This window comes from Aedes albopictus, chromosome 3 (assembly GCF_035046485.1).
Source record: "Aedes albopictus strain Foshan chromosome 3, AalbF5, whole genome shotgun sequence".
NCBI classification, from domain to species: Eukaryota; Metazoa; Arthropoda; class Insecta; order Diptera; family Culicidae; genus Aedes; species Aedes albopictus.
Genome location: NC_085138.1, coordinates 39,443,164 through 39,457,911, shown reverse-complemented (window position 1 = coordinate 39,457,911; position 14,748 = coordinate 39,443,164).

Below are 14,748 nucleotides of genomic sequence, written 5' to 3'. Positions count from 1 at the left end.
TTTCACCGATAGAATATTTTTAAACCTTCTGCAAATGAAAATATAGCTTGAATATTGATGTTTGGCGAAAAGAAACCCGATGTACATTCATTTTTTATAATCTGCTGGTTCAGACATAGCGTGAATCAGTTATACATATAAAATGGCTAGATCTCACCAAACTGGATCATTTTTCTGCTGATTGCTTCCAAAAATTCCATTTTCTTATGATGAGACCTTCTTCCTTCTTCCTCAACAGGCCATGTCGTCTCAGCAGGGGGTAGTGCCGGTCTCAACCAGAAAATTTCCTCCCAGGAATCAAGATTGTTGAACTTCAGGGTTAAGCTTTCCAATTGGTCGGGAATATTGCAGTTTGCCGTTGACGCCGATCCGCAGCAGAACGGGTGGGAGGAAGTACATCTTCTTGAAATGCATCTGGTTTACCGGCGGAATCCTCTTCTTACCGCTTGAATTTACGGACTTTGAGTCGTTTTCTTGGTGGAACAAACCTCTGCTAGATGACGTTTCAAGTGACGAATTAGGTAAACGTCTTCCAATAGGCTTAGGTGGGATATTTATGTAATAAAATTAAATCTTTTAATTCAGCCAAATCTAGTATCTTCAAGTTGAGTAGAAAATCACGGACGCGAAAAAACTGGCTGCCGAAATTTTCGATACCAAGAAGTCTTATCAAAAATGGCAATGCAAATTTTAAGAAGAGTTCCAAGAGGAATGGCTTGCAAAATTCCTGAAGGAATCCTTGGGAAAACTGCTAGAGTTGATGGATATTAAAGAACTCGTTGGGGGGATTCCAGAAGAATTTTTCGAAAGAATTCCTACATAATTTTCTTACAGGAACTTCTGTAGGAATCCTTGGATTTTTTAAATTATTGTCCAATGGATTCTTTGGAAATTTCCTGGAGAAGTTCTGGAATGAATCTCTTAGTAAAACCTTAGAGAAACTCCTTGAAAAATCCTCACAGAAATTTTTCGAAAAAAGCGTTGCAGTATTTTTTGAAGTCATCCTTGAAGGAATTTCTAAAGAAATGTTTGGAAGAATCATAAGAAACCTTCAAAAGAACGCCAAGATGAGTGATGAATGCTTGAGGAAATGCCAAGATAAATTCTTAGAGAAATCTATGAAAGAGTTATGTGAGGGGATAATTGAGAAATCCTTGAAAAATCTGTGGAACTTCTGTAGAAAAAATCACCAAAGAAATATTTGGATGATCTCCTGAGAGAAACCATGGAGGAATGTTTGAAGAAATTCTAGAATGACTTCTCTTTTTCTGGCGGAATTCCGATGTAGTTCCTTGAAAGAATCATTGGAATTTTTTTGTAGTCATTTTCTCTGAAATTTCTCAAGAATTCTATGGATGATCTACTATATAGATGAATCCTCTGAGATATTATCGATAGAACCTCCGGCGGACTTCCTGCACAAATGTTTCGAGAAATACTAGATGAAGCCTTTAGAAGAATCTTTCGAAGTACTCTGAAGTACTTTTGCAAACATCCTCGGAGACAACACTGTAAGAATTCCTGAAGGAGTGCTTAGATAAATACTGAATGACATCCTTGCATTAATCACTTAAGAGATTCTTGAAGACATACTATTCTCCAAGAAAGATTTTTTTAAAAAGAAAACGGAAAAATAATATTTGAAGGAATTCCTAAAGGATTACTTGGTTAAATTTCTAAATTAATTGTTAAAAAATTTGACATAATTCTTAGATGGGACTCCTGGATGTATCCTTGCAAAAATCTGCGAAAAAAAATATAATGAAATACAGAAAATATTTTTTATCCTTCCGTTAGTCAGTTGGCCACGCTAATGCTAAGAACAAAAGTCAAGATTTTTTAAACGTTTTGTAAAAAAAAAACAAAACAGCGCGATCATTCGAGAGTTAAATGTATGGATTTTCCATTGTAAAATATGTACATCTGTAATTTTCATGGGGGCCCATCAATTTGGTTCCACACCGGGCACCCAAATTCCTAGCTACGCCACACAGAGCTTTTGTGGGGTGTGAATTGAAGGTTGGTTCAACAAGTGAGTTTATCGAAGTGAAAATTGAACGGTTAGCGAGATAAACGAGATAAATTGTCAACTCCTAAGTGGAGTGAATTTGAAACGTGAAAATTTATTTTATTTTATTTTATTTTATTTTATTGATGCACAAGGGGGTCATAGGGCCAAGTCTCCAATGCAAGTCCGAGAACTTGAATTGTCCATAATACACCTTTGAATTTGGGAGTAGGCATAGCAACCTCTTTAGCTCTGCGGCTTTTAAGTTTTGCGTGGCCTTAAGGATTGGGAAAGGTGGGAAATCGATGTGGTGTATTGAGCTGTAAGAGAATGTGTTGTTAGTTATAACTTAGTTATAACATTTATAAATGGTCAACGTAATTTACCTTTGGGTCGCTTGTTTGGGGTAAGAGTTTTGAACATACATACTGGTTTTGCTGGGTTGTTCTTTCCTATTTTCGTTCGATCGTGTTGTTTTTTGTGGTAGGTATTAAATTTTGGTTATGTTCTTGGAATGCTGCTTCGTCCTCATCGCCATCTCCATCGAAATACGATAAGCCTATGTCATTTGCTGTCTGCGGTTTCTAGAAATACGTCTTCGTAGTCCAACTTCACTATCTCCTGCTGCAATCGCTTCGTCGCTTTCTTAAATTCGGCTGTCATTACCAATGTCCTTCCAATTTCAACGAATATCCGTCCATATCCACCTCTTGTCTACCGCTGGATTTCCACGTGAAATAAGGTCTTTCAACTTTTTCCCGGGATTTTGTAGATTAGTGCTTTATGCATGCTTCCTTTCCTGAGACTTCGGAGCACGTCTTAGACATGGCTGAGTACAAACAATGCTCATCTCCAGCGATATTTTTAACCAGCATCGCACCACCGTCGTACTGCATTACTTCCATTTTTCACTGCTATCCCTGGTTACTGCTATCACTCATGATACTCAGATACATGAAAATATAAAAGAAATGTTAGTAGCGCTTTTGGTGATACTTTCACGACGGCCATTCAGAATGGTTCAACGGATGCAGATGCGAAGATCATCCCTGCTGACCAGGAGCGTTCATCAAACTCAGTTGAAGATGAAACTTAAAATATACGAACACGAAGAGCAACAAATAGACGAACGCGAATATTCTAAAAAAAAGAATGATCTTCCATCCGATCTTCAAGTGATCCTCACAAGCAGCATCTTTCGTTCAGGCACTTTTGAATGTCCGTATGCAACTTGTTCTCACAAGAAATCTGCCTCGACCAAGTTGGCAGAACGCGCCCATACCCCTTTCTGAACCGAAGGGCAGGGAATTTGAAACGTGAAAATTTGCGCAATTATTCAATTTTCAGTGCTATTGTCTGGTTATTGATAGTCTACATCTTTGTGCTTCCATCTGATGAGCCAAAGGTAAGTCGGGAGATCTGTAATTATTGATTGATTTCCGTTTGATAGGACGGGAATAAGCACATATGACGAAGTAGATTTCTTCCCTATATCTATTAGACAGTCTTTATAAAATCACTAGAAAGGGAACGGGTATGTGGTTTGATATGGTCACACATTGCGATTTGAGTGATATTTGAACAATCGCTTAGTAGACAGTTAAGAAAAGAAATTGGCAATTCACTGAATAGTAATAATTGAAACTTGTTGGTCCTATAAATCACGCTACCATATAACAGTTTTCGTCTTCTTCACTTTTCCAATGCACCCTCAGCCCTTTAGTGTTAATTATTTAAGAAAACACTGACAAACTTCCGAACAAAGTGATGCGCCAGCCGTACTCGTATAATTTCCAGTTTTCGGCCCCTAAAATCATCCCTCGCCTGCCAAGGTCCTTCTGGCTGGGTTTGCGGTCTACAACACTGAAAACAGACAATATTCACCAATTAGAGAGCATCTTTCCACTTCGTAAAATCACGCTGCAGGGCACATTTGTGCCGCCGTCGGCCGCCGCCCAACCCTGGACCTGGCCGAATCCACCTGACCTGACTCATATTCACAGGTCTGGCCTGGGCCCATAATGCCGGCCGGACATGTGAAGACCGCCTACCTCCGTCGTCGTCGTTCCGTTTTGCTCAATGGTGGCGGCTGGCTGCTGCAAAAGGTTTGATTTCGTTTTTTTCCGACTAAATAATTTATGCAGAATATATGATAATAAATGTTTTGTTTTTGCTTCTTCTTCATCTTGCTGTTGAGTTGCTTCTTGGGTGCGCTCTGGGACCTGTCTGGATCCGTCTGGTTAGTTGATTCCTTATTATCTCCGTGTACTTTTTCACCTTTTTGGCTTGCGTTTTGTGGTTTTTAAAAGGTTCATCATCAGACGGCTCACGACGAGATGGCTATGCCTCGCTCATTCACATCCAAGCAAGCGAGCGAGCGTGCGAGCGATGGGGAAGAGCAATTGCATCGCGCAGAGGCATCGCTTGCTATGATTCTCAGTTTTTGCCGGAGCCTCACTCACGCTCTATCCGACTCTTTTTGTGGTTGGAAGCTGATGCTGCGGCCAAGTCCGTCTACAGCTCTACACGAACGGGCCCAGGTCCTCCGGAGTTTGCTTTGTGTATGTCCCGGCTCGCGGTGTGTTTATAAATAATATGTATTTTAAAGACCTTTTTAGCTCGGGGCGTTTCATAAATTGACATGTGATGATTTTATAACTAATTGAAAGTTAATATAATATTATTTGGTGCGAGCATTATTAGGCGTATCGGCTCGGCAGTAAGTAGGTACTTGTTGCTTTGGGTCGTGCTCCTTCAGCTGCGGGCTGAGATTGGGTGTTATGATGGTGTAAAGTGCTGCTTGTTATCGGTACATGAGTTATACACCTGTCGTCATGTGAGAAATTTGCCGACAAAGTCAAGGGAGTTTACTCGTTGGAGATTGATTGGGATTTGATAAGAATGGACTTTGTATAAAAACAAATATCACTTGTAGCGTTGTGTACACTTCATAAATACATTTATTTGTGCAACATAACTTGGCAGATAAAACGTTATAAACAATATTTGAATCCGGCCAAGTGACTTTTTGTATACATTCCACTAAAATAATCTTAAAGAATTCCAATACAAATCGCGTGAGGAATTCGTCTAGAAATCTTCGAAGTAATTCAGAAAAATCTACAGGTAATCCTGGTGAAATTCTTGGGTGCATTCCTGGAAAACTTGCGGCATCCCTGGAAGACTTCCAGAAGCTATCCCTGAAGAAATTCTTGGAGAAATTTCTGGATGAACCCCTGAAGGACTTCCTGAAGGAGGAGGAATCCCTGGAGGAATTCCTGGTGGAATCCCTGGAAGAATTCCTGGAGGAATCCCTGGAGGAATTCCTGGGGAAATCCCTGGAGGAATCCCTGGAGGAATTCCTGGAGGAATCTCTGGAGGAATTCCTGGAGGAATCTATGGAGGAATTCCTGGAGGGATTCCTGGAGGGATTCCTGGAGGAATGCCTGGAGAAATCCCTGGAGGAATCCCTGGAGGAATTCCTGGAGGAATCCCTGGAGGAATTCCTGGAGGAATCTCTGGAGGAATTCCTGGAGGAATCTATGGAGGAATTCCTGGAGGGATTCCTGGAGGAATGCCTGGAGGAATGCCTGGAGGAATTCCTGGAGGAGTCCCTGGAGGAATTCCTGGAGGAATCCCTGGAGGAATTCCTGGAGGAATCCCTGGAGGAATTCCTGGAGGAATCCCTGGAGGAATTCCTGGAGGAATCCCTGGAGGAATTCCTGGAGGAATCCCTGGAGGAATTCCTGGAGGAATCCCTGGAGGAATTCCTGGAGGAATCCCTGGAGGAATTCCTGGAGGAATCCCTGGAGGAATTCCTGGAAGAATCCCTGGAGGAATTCCTGGAAGAATCCCTGGAGGAATTCCTGGAGGAATCCCTGGAGGAATTCCTGGAGGAATCCCTGGAGGAATTCCTGGAGGAATCCCTGGAGGAATTCCTGGAGGAATCCCTGGAGGAATTCCTGGAGGAATCCCTGGAGGAATTCCTGGAGGAATCCCTGGAGGAATTCCTGGAGGAATCCCTGGAGGAATTCCTGGAGGAATCCCTGGAGGAATTCCTGGAGGAATCCCTGGAGGAATCCCTGGAGGAATCCCTGGAGGAATCCCTGGAGGACCTCCTGGAGGAATCCCTGGAGGACCTCCTGGAGGAATCCCTGGAGGAATTCCTGGAGAAATCTCTGGAGGAATTCCTTGAGGAATTCCTGGAGGAATTCCTGAAGGAATCCCTGAAGGAATTCCTAAAGGAATCCCTGGAGGAATTCCTGGAGGAATCCCTGGAGGAATTCCTGGAGGAATCCCTGGAGGAATTCCTGGAGGAATCCCTGGAGGAATTCCTGGTGGAATCCCTGGAGGAATTCCTGGAGGAATCCCTGGAGGAATCCCTGGAGAAATTCCTGGAGGAATCCCTGGAGGAATTCCTTGAGGAATCCCTGGAGGAATTCCTGGAGGAATCCCTGGAGGAATTCCTGGAGGAATCCCTGGAGGAATTCCTGGAGGAATCCCTGGAGGATTTCCTGGAGGAATCCCTGGAGGATTTCCTGGAGGAATCCCTGGAGGATTTCCTGGAGGAATCCCTGGAGGAATTCCTGGAGGAATCTCTGGAGGTATTCCTTGAGGAATCCCTGGAGGAATTCCTTGAGCAATCCTTGGAGGAATTCGTTGAGGAATTCCTGGAGGAATCCCTGGAGGAATTCCTGGAGGAATCCCTGAAGGAATTCCTGGAGGAATCCCTGACGGAATTCCTGGAGGAATCCCTGACGGAATTCCTGGAGGAATCCCTGACGGAATTCCTGGAGGAATCCCTGGAGGAATTCCTGGAGGAATTCCTGGAGGAATTCCTGGAGGAATCCCTGGAGGAATTCCTGGAGGAATCCCTGGAGGAATTCCTGGAGGAATCCCTGGAGGTATTTCTGGGGGAATCCCTGGAGGAATTCCTGGAGGAATCTCTGGAGGAATTCCTGGAGGAATCTCTGGAGGAATTCCTGGAGGAATCTCTGGAGGAATTCCTGGAGGAATCTCTGGAGGAATCGCTGGAGGAATTCCTGGAGGAATCCCTGGATGAATCTTTGGAGGAATTCCTGGAGGAATCTCTGGAGGAATTCCTGGAGGAATCTCTGGAGGAATTCCTGGAGGAATCTTTGGAGGAATTCCTGGAGGAATCCCTGGAGGAATTCCTGGAGGAATCCCTGGAGGAATTCCTGGAGGAATCCCTGGAGGAATTCCTGGAGGAATCCCTGGAGGAGTTCCTGGAGGAATCCCTGGAGGAGTTCCTGGAGGAATCCCTGGAGGAGTTCCTGGAGGAATTCCTGGAAGAATCCCTGGAGGAATTCCTGGAGGAATCCCTGGAGGATTTCCTGGAGGAATCCCTGGAGCAATTCCTGGAGGAATACCTGGAGGAATTCCTGGAGGAATCCCTGGAGGAATTCCTGGAGGAATCCCTGGAGGAATTCCTGGAGGAATCCCTGGAGGAATTTCTGGGGGTATCCCTGGAGGAATTCCTGCAGGAATATCTGGAGGAATTCCTGCAGGAATCCCTGGAGGAATTCCTGGAGGAATCCCTGGAGGAATTCCTGGAGGAATCCCTGGAGGAATTCCTGGAGGAATCCCTGGAGGAATTCCTGGAGGAATCCCTGGAGGAATTCCTGGAGGAATCCCTGGAGGAATTCCTGGAGGAATCCCTGGTGGAATTCCTGGAGGAATCCCTGGAGGAATTCCTGGAGGAATCCCTGGAGGAATTCCTGGAGGAATCCCTGGAGGAATTCCTGGAGGAATCCCTGGAGGAATTCCTGGAGGAATCCCTGGAGGAATTCCTGGAGGAATCCCTGGAGGAATTCCTGGAGGAATCCCTGGAGGAATTCTTGGAGGAATCCCTGGAGGAATTCCTTGAGGAATTCCTTGAGGAATCCCTGGAGGAATCCCTGGAGGAATTCCTGGAGGAATCCCTGGAGGAATTCCTGGAGGAATCCCTGGAGGAATTCCTGGAGGAATCCCTGGAGGAATTCCTGGAGGAATCCCTGGAGGAATTCCTGGAGGAATCCCTGGAGGAATTCCTGGAGGAATCCCTGGAGGAATTCCTGGAGGAATCCCTGGAGGAATTCCTGGAGGAATCCCTGGAGGAATTCCTGGAGGAATCCCTGGAGGAATTCCTGGAGGAATCCCTGGAGGAATTCCTGGAGGAATCCCTGGAGGAATTCCTGGAGGAATCCCTAGAGGAATTCCTGGAGGAATCCCTGGAGGAATTCCTGGAGGAATCCCTGGAGGAATTCCTGGAAGAATCCCTGGAGGAATTCCTGGAGGAATCCCTGGAGGAATTCCTGGAGGAATCCCTGGAGGAATTCCTGGAGGAATCCCTGGAGGAATTCCTGGAGGAATCCCTGGAGGAATTTCTGGGGGAATCCCTGGAGGAATTCCTGGAGGTATCTCAGGAGGAATTCCTGGAGGAATCTCTGGAGGAATTCCTGGAGCAATCTCTGGAGGAATTCCTGGAGGAATCGCTGGAGGAATTCCTGGAGGAATCCCTGGATGAATCTTTGGAGGAATTCCTGAAGGAATCCCTGGAGGAGTTCCTGGAGGAATTCCTGGAGGAATCCATGGAGGAATTCCAAGAGGAATCTCTAGAGGAACTCCTGGAGGAATTGCTCCAGAAATCCCTGGAGGACTTCCATGAGGATTCTGTAGAGAAATTCCTAGAAGAATCTCTAGAAGTGCTCATGGAAGAATTCCTGTAGGAATCTCTGGAGGAATTTCTGGAGAAATCCCTACAGAAATCTCAGAAAATATTTCTGAGGAAATTCCAGGAGCAATTCCCTAGGGAAGCCCTGGAGAAATTTCTGAAGAAATTCTAAGAAGAAATACTGAAGAAATCGCAAGAATAATTCTTGGAGAAATCCTGTAGCAATCATAAGAAAAGTTCGTGGAGGAATTCCTGTAGCCACTTCTGAAGAAATCCTTTTAGAAATCCCAGGAGGAATCCCGGAAGCAGTCTCAAAAGGAATCCCAAAAGAACTCCTTAAAAATTCTGGAGGATATACGAGGCTTATTCTTGGAGAAGTTTTTGAAAGAATTCCAGGAGGGATTCCTGAAGAAATCCAAAGAAGACTTTCTGAAGGAATCTTTAGAGGAATTTTTAAAATAACTCTTTGAGTTTTTCCTGAAAGAATTACAGAAGGTATCCATGAAGAAACCTGGAATTCCTGAAAAAATTCTTATGAGGAATTTTGGAAGCATTCCCATGAGGAAGAAATTACAACAATAGGCTTGAAAGATTTTAACTACGTTATTATTATACTTTCGAGTGCAATCTCAAAATATTGAGGCTGTTTTTAACTAAGTGAGTGTTAGTGCCCACTAATTGACTGCTAATGAATGCAAATTACTAAAATACATGTACGTAAATGCTTACCTCAAGCAGACCTGTTCCGTAATTGCTTCCCGTCAGTAAAAGTTCCACCGAATGAACATGTGTGGTTTCTCCGAGTTTTATCTCCTCGTTGCATGCCACTCTTCGTCGATCATTTCGAAGACTGTCCCATTCCAACGCTTTGACACCCGGGCTCGAAAGCCGCCGGTGTCTATTTTATTGACCCCATGAAACTGGCTCAATTCCGACGGATGACACATTTAGAACCTTGTGCGACATCTTCATTAGAATCCATTAATCATTCGGTCGATGCTTTTGATTCACGGGAAAATTTTGTCCCATTCCCCTAATACACGAACCTAATCGCATAACGCTCGATCTTGTCCTCCTCGTCGTCGTCCGCTGGTCGTTTGACTTGATCCCAAGAATGTTAAACACAACGTCGACATCATCGGTGAATTTGTATGATCACATCCACTGCAGGTGGTCGTCAAATCACGCGACGACTCCGCTCAATGACAAAAGCTATAATTTTGATTGATTACCACTTCGTTTGTATTGGCCTGTGATCCGAGCTTCTCCGATTCCCGTCCTGCGTTGATCAGATCATCACTGTCGGGGATAGTTAGTGTGCTTAAAACCATTGAATTAGTCGGTTTGTCGTTTTGTCAAAGGGCACCCCTGGATTTGTCATTCCCGTCGTCGTCCGCCGTTTGCCGATGTTATTAAATTTGAGGAAGTATCTCGTCAATTGTTGTTCTGTAGGTACCTACGACACGACGATTAGATATGAGATCATCTCCCACGGTGTGTCGTGTCAGTGCGGAATTGAATTGATGAATGATTTGTGTGAGGAGATCTGATCGCGGTGCAGACATTCGTCGATCGGTGTGTGTGGTAAAAGGTTGTTGCGATAACTGAACGGTTCAAAGGCAATGTGACAAATTCGACAGTGCTTTCAGCCCTGAGCACCCCGGTGAAGTAGAGGGCCGAATTGAAAGATATCCTGAAATGCCTGCCTCTACTGCAATGTCGTGCTGGATTCCAATCTAACGCTTGCTTACAGATTTCGTTTCCGCCCCTGCGTAGAGTGTGGCTGACTGCTCAAATTGTTTTTCCATACGTTTCTTAAACTCGCAATAGCAGCCTTTGTCTTCTTGACCCGTACATCTATGTATTGCTTATTTAGAGAAAATTTTCCACTTTACGGAAGATTGAAAAGCTACCGCAGCTGTCAGACTGATGATTTTCACCAAAATATCATCAATCAGTCCAAGAATACCTTGGATCGAGCCTTGGATACGACGCCGATGACCATTGTTTGTTGTTGCTTTTCAGAACATTTCACTTTGCAAGTATGCTTTGATTTGACCAAACTTTTCAATGATACGATCATTTTCATGGCTGCGGTACTGCCCCTCTTGGCATGTCAGTCCCATGTCGTTTCTAATGCAAATCATATTTTTGTCTCTCACGAGCCCATTTAAAATAAATTTGATGTTTTTCTCGCCTCATTTCACAGCTCAATGTGCCACGAAAAGTTTATGCATCACATGAATACACTTTTTTTTAAATGAATTGGAGTTATAGTGCAAAACGTAGGCACTTTGAAAAACAACATGGGACTGACATGCGAAGAGGGGCAGGGTAGGACTTTGACAGCTGCGGTAGAACTCGGCGGCTACCGCAGAGTGGAAAATTTTCTAAAAATCCGCAATATGCAGTCAGGTGTTTTTTCACGCGGTTTTAAAACTCCATACAAAAAAAAAATCATCGTCTTATTTTTGCATGATTCGTCGAGAAATGGTGAGACTTTTTTTACGCGGTTTTTTGGATTTTGAACTGAGTTTTTTTTTATGCGGTACGTTTCCCCCGCGTAAAAAAAACCGACTGTACTCTTGGCCGCCACCGGCCGCCATTTGGCTACCAAGATATTGGAAGCTTTCAACATTCTCTACTATCCGCCCAGCTACCGTGAACCTGGAAGGGTTGACCGTGTTTACATCTAACGGTTTGGTCTTCTTGACGTTGATGGTAAGACCTCTGCCGCCTGCTAGCGATCAGCAAGATCATCGAGCTTGCTATGCATATCAGAGCGTCGTTGAGCTATCATGCGAAAATGAAGACGAATTGGTCAAGGGCTTCGTAAGCATATCGGCGACCATTCTGTCTGTTGGACAGTGCTACATCGAGACCTTGCCCTCTTGGTACATCTGGCGGACGAAATGGTACTTCTTGTCGATGTGCTTCGATTGGTTCCTGCTGCTTCATACACGATTGGTTGTCCTTGTGGATACGAATCGGTTTCGCAAGGTTCACGTCGAAATCGCTCAGCAAACGATTGATCCACTGCAGCTCTTGGTAGCACTCGGAGAGCGCTGCATATACCGAAGGATTCGTTTCGCCTCCATCCAATCCGTCGGCGACGGGTTGCTCACTGATCGGCCAACGCTCGATACACTGACAGCAATGTCCGGTCGGGTGTTCACTGCCACATACAACAAACCACCAATCAAGCTTGAGCACTGGTGATTGATCGGCAGCTTCTCACTCTCCTCCTTTTGTTGCCAAGGTCCACGACTTCGCTCCGGTCCCCAAAACACTCCAACAACTTCTGGATATAGATCCGTTGATTGAAGAAGGAATGCTCCTCGCTGCGTCGGACTTGGATGCCCAGGTAATGGCGAATATCACCCAAAGATTTTACCGTAAAGCTGCGGTTTAGAGCTGCCATCAATTAGGAGTACTCTCCTTCGGTGTGGCAAGCGATGATCATATCGTTCACATACACGACCAGATACGTAAACTGATCGCCTCGTCGTCGAACGCACAAGCACGGATCGTTGGCGCAAAAGTGACCGGCAAGAGCAAGAGTGTAGGAGGTAAAACAAAACCCAATATAAGTGAACCGGTAGATTTGAAAAGTGCGCCAACGATCGAACTCAACCACTGAATGGATGACGTTCGACTATGTTCAACACATTCTAACTCACGATTGAACGGAGTGATTATCTATCCTTCGAAAAAGGCTCAATACATGTAGCCGAAACGTCAGGTGTAGAGCATAAATCCGTTTATGATAACGCGAAGACTGGAAGCCAAAAATCCCCGAAAATTTTGAACTTTCAAAGTTATTGATAATAATCCAAAGACAAATTTAGTTATAATATCAAACTCAAAACAAAGTAAGAAGCCGGGGTCCGTGGCGCAAATGGTCACACGTTTGCTTCATAAGCAGATGGTCATGGGTTCGATCCCAGGTCCAGCACTTTCGTCAGTTGCTCTTCCCCCCTGAGAGCAGCTGACACTGAAGAGGACTCAAATGGACTCAAGTACTAAAACTCCCAAGCTAAGAAGTTGGCTCTCTATCAGCTAAAATGTAATGCCAGAAAGAAGAGAAAGAGGTACTGATGAGAGAATACGCACACGCTCCTTATCACGCAATGCTCTAAACAACGGAATTCTCGAATGATGTGAATTTCAAAATTTGTTATTGTTGTGCTATTGTTGATCAAATATTTTTACACTCTCAATAATACAATAATAACTAAGCTTGGCCTGTAATAAAACGTATTATTGAGATGTTATTTAACGGATGTATACCAATAGCTTGATTATAACAAAATAAGATTGTCAAACAAAATATGCTATGGAAGTGTAACGTCTTGATAAATAAATAATAACAAAACAAGATACAAAAACAAGTTGTGTGATTCCGTAGTTATTAGTTTGATATTCTCCTCTGCTCGGGCACGATTAATCGCACCTACCAGGATCTCGTCGATTACGATGAGGAACAGAAGCGGTGGTAGTATACACTGGAACATCTTTTTATGCACATGTTTGTGGGTGTATGAATTAAAAATATGCATAAATCTAGGCATAATTAAAAGCGGCATAAACAGAGGGAAATCTGTACATAAATTAAGTTTGGGCTCTAATGAGGGAATCTAGTTCGCGGGAACAGGTCTTGCTCCAGGGCATTTGAAATGGGGCTAAGGGGTTTCCAGAAAGTTCCCAGAGAGTCCAACAAAGTGGGTTTCAAGGGGCACCAGGGACGTTTCAGGGGTTTTCAGGAGCCTTCTTAGGGCGTTCTGTCAGGTTTTGCTTGCGTTTTAATGGGATTACGGGGACTTCAGGGGAATTTCAATAGTATCAAGCGGGATTCAGGGACGTTTCAAGGGGCTTTAAGGGCAATTCAGCCGTTTAAAGCTATTGACGCCGTCCAAAAGGGTTTTATGGGCATTTTAAATTGATTATGATGATTGCAAGGGGCGATTGCGGAGGTTTCAGGGGCGTTTCGAGGCATTCCTGGTCAGGGCCGTATCAGGGGGTTTCATGAAAAACACCCTTAAATCAAAAGTGCATTTCAGGGGTGTTTTAAAACATATTGTGATGGAATCTCTGAAAATCCACCGAAAACGCCTCCGTAACGCCGCCGAAAATCCTCTGAAACTTCCTGAAATTCCTCTGAAATCCCCCTAGACCGCATGTAACGAACCTGATATCATAGACTAATTTCAAGACCTCGATATAACAAAGAAAACAATTAAATTTTGTGTGTCTTGTCCGGTACCCAATAATATTCATTACTGTGTATTTTCCCGTGAAATTGCCTTTTGTGTAAATTGTATTTAGCGTGTTATACCGATATGACAGTAAAGGACTAAACATAAACTACGTAATTCGATACCGAGGATTGTTCACAATCTGCAAACTTGACTGTGGAAAAAAATCGCAATCAAGATGCCGCTGCTGCTACCCTCCGAAATCCACGAAAACGCCTCCACAACCACAACGCCTCTGACTCAAGCCAAAAATGCCTTAAAACTTCCTTCAAAATCCCCCTAAACCCCTTCGGACCCCATGTAATGCACCTGAGAACCTACACAACGCCTCCTCAACGTATCTTAATGCCACCGAAAATGCTCTGAAACTTCCTGAAATGCCTCAAAGATTCCCCTAAACCCTCTCGGACCTCATGTAGAGCACTTGAGAATGTTTGAAACTCCCGAAAACGCCAGCGCAACGCTTCTGAATCACGTCGAAAATGTTCAGAGACTTCCTGAAATGCCTCAATTGATGCCTTAAGGATCCCCCTGAAAACTCCGCGGACCTCATGTAACGCACTTAAGACGCTCCGAAATCCCCGAAAACGTCTTTGTAACACTTCCGTAACGCCCCTTTAATCCCGCCGAAAATGCTCTGAAACTAACTGAAAAGCCTCCACAATCCCCCTAATACTCCCTCGGACCCCATGTAACGTACCTGAGACCCTCCGAAACACCCAAAAACGCCTCCACAGCACCCCTGAAACCAGTCAAAACATGGTCTGAGACTTCCTGAAACACCTTTCCTGAATCCAAAAAATAAAAATACT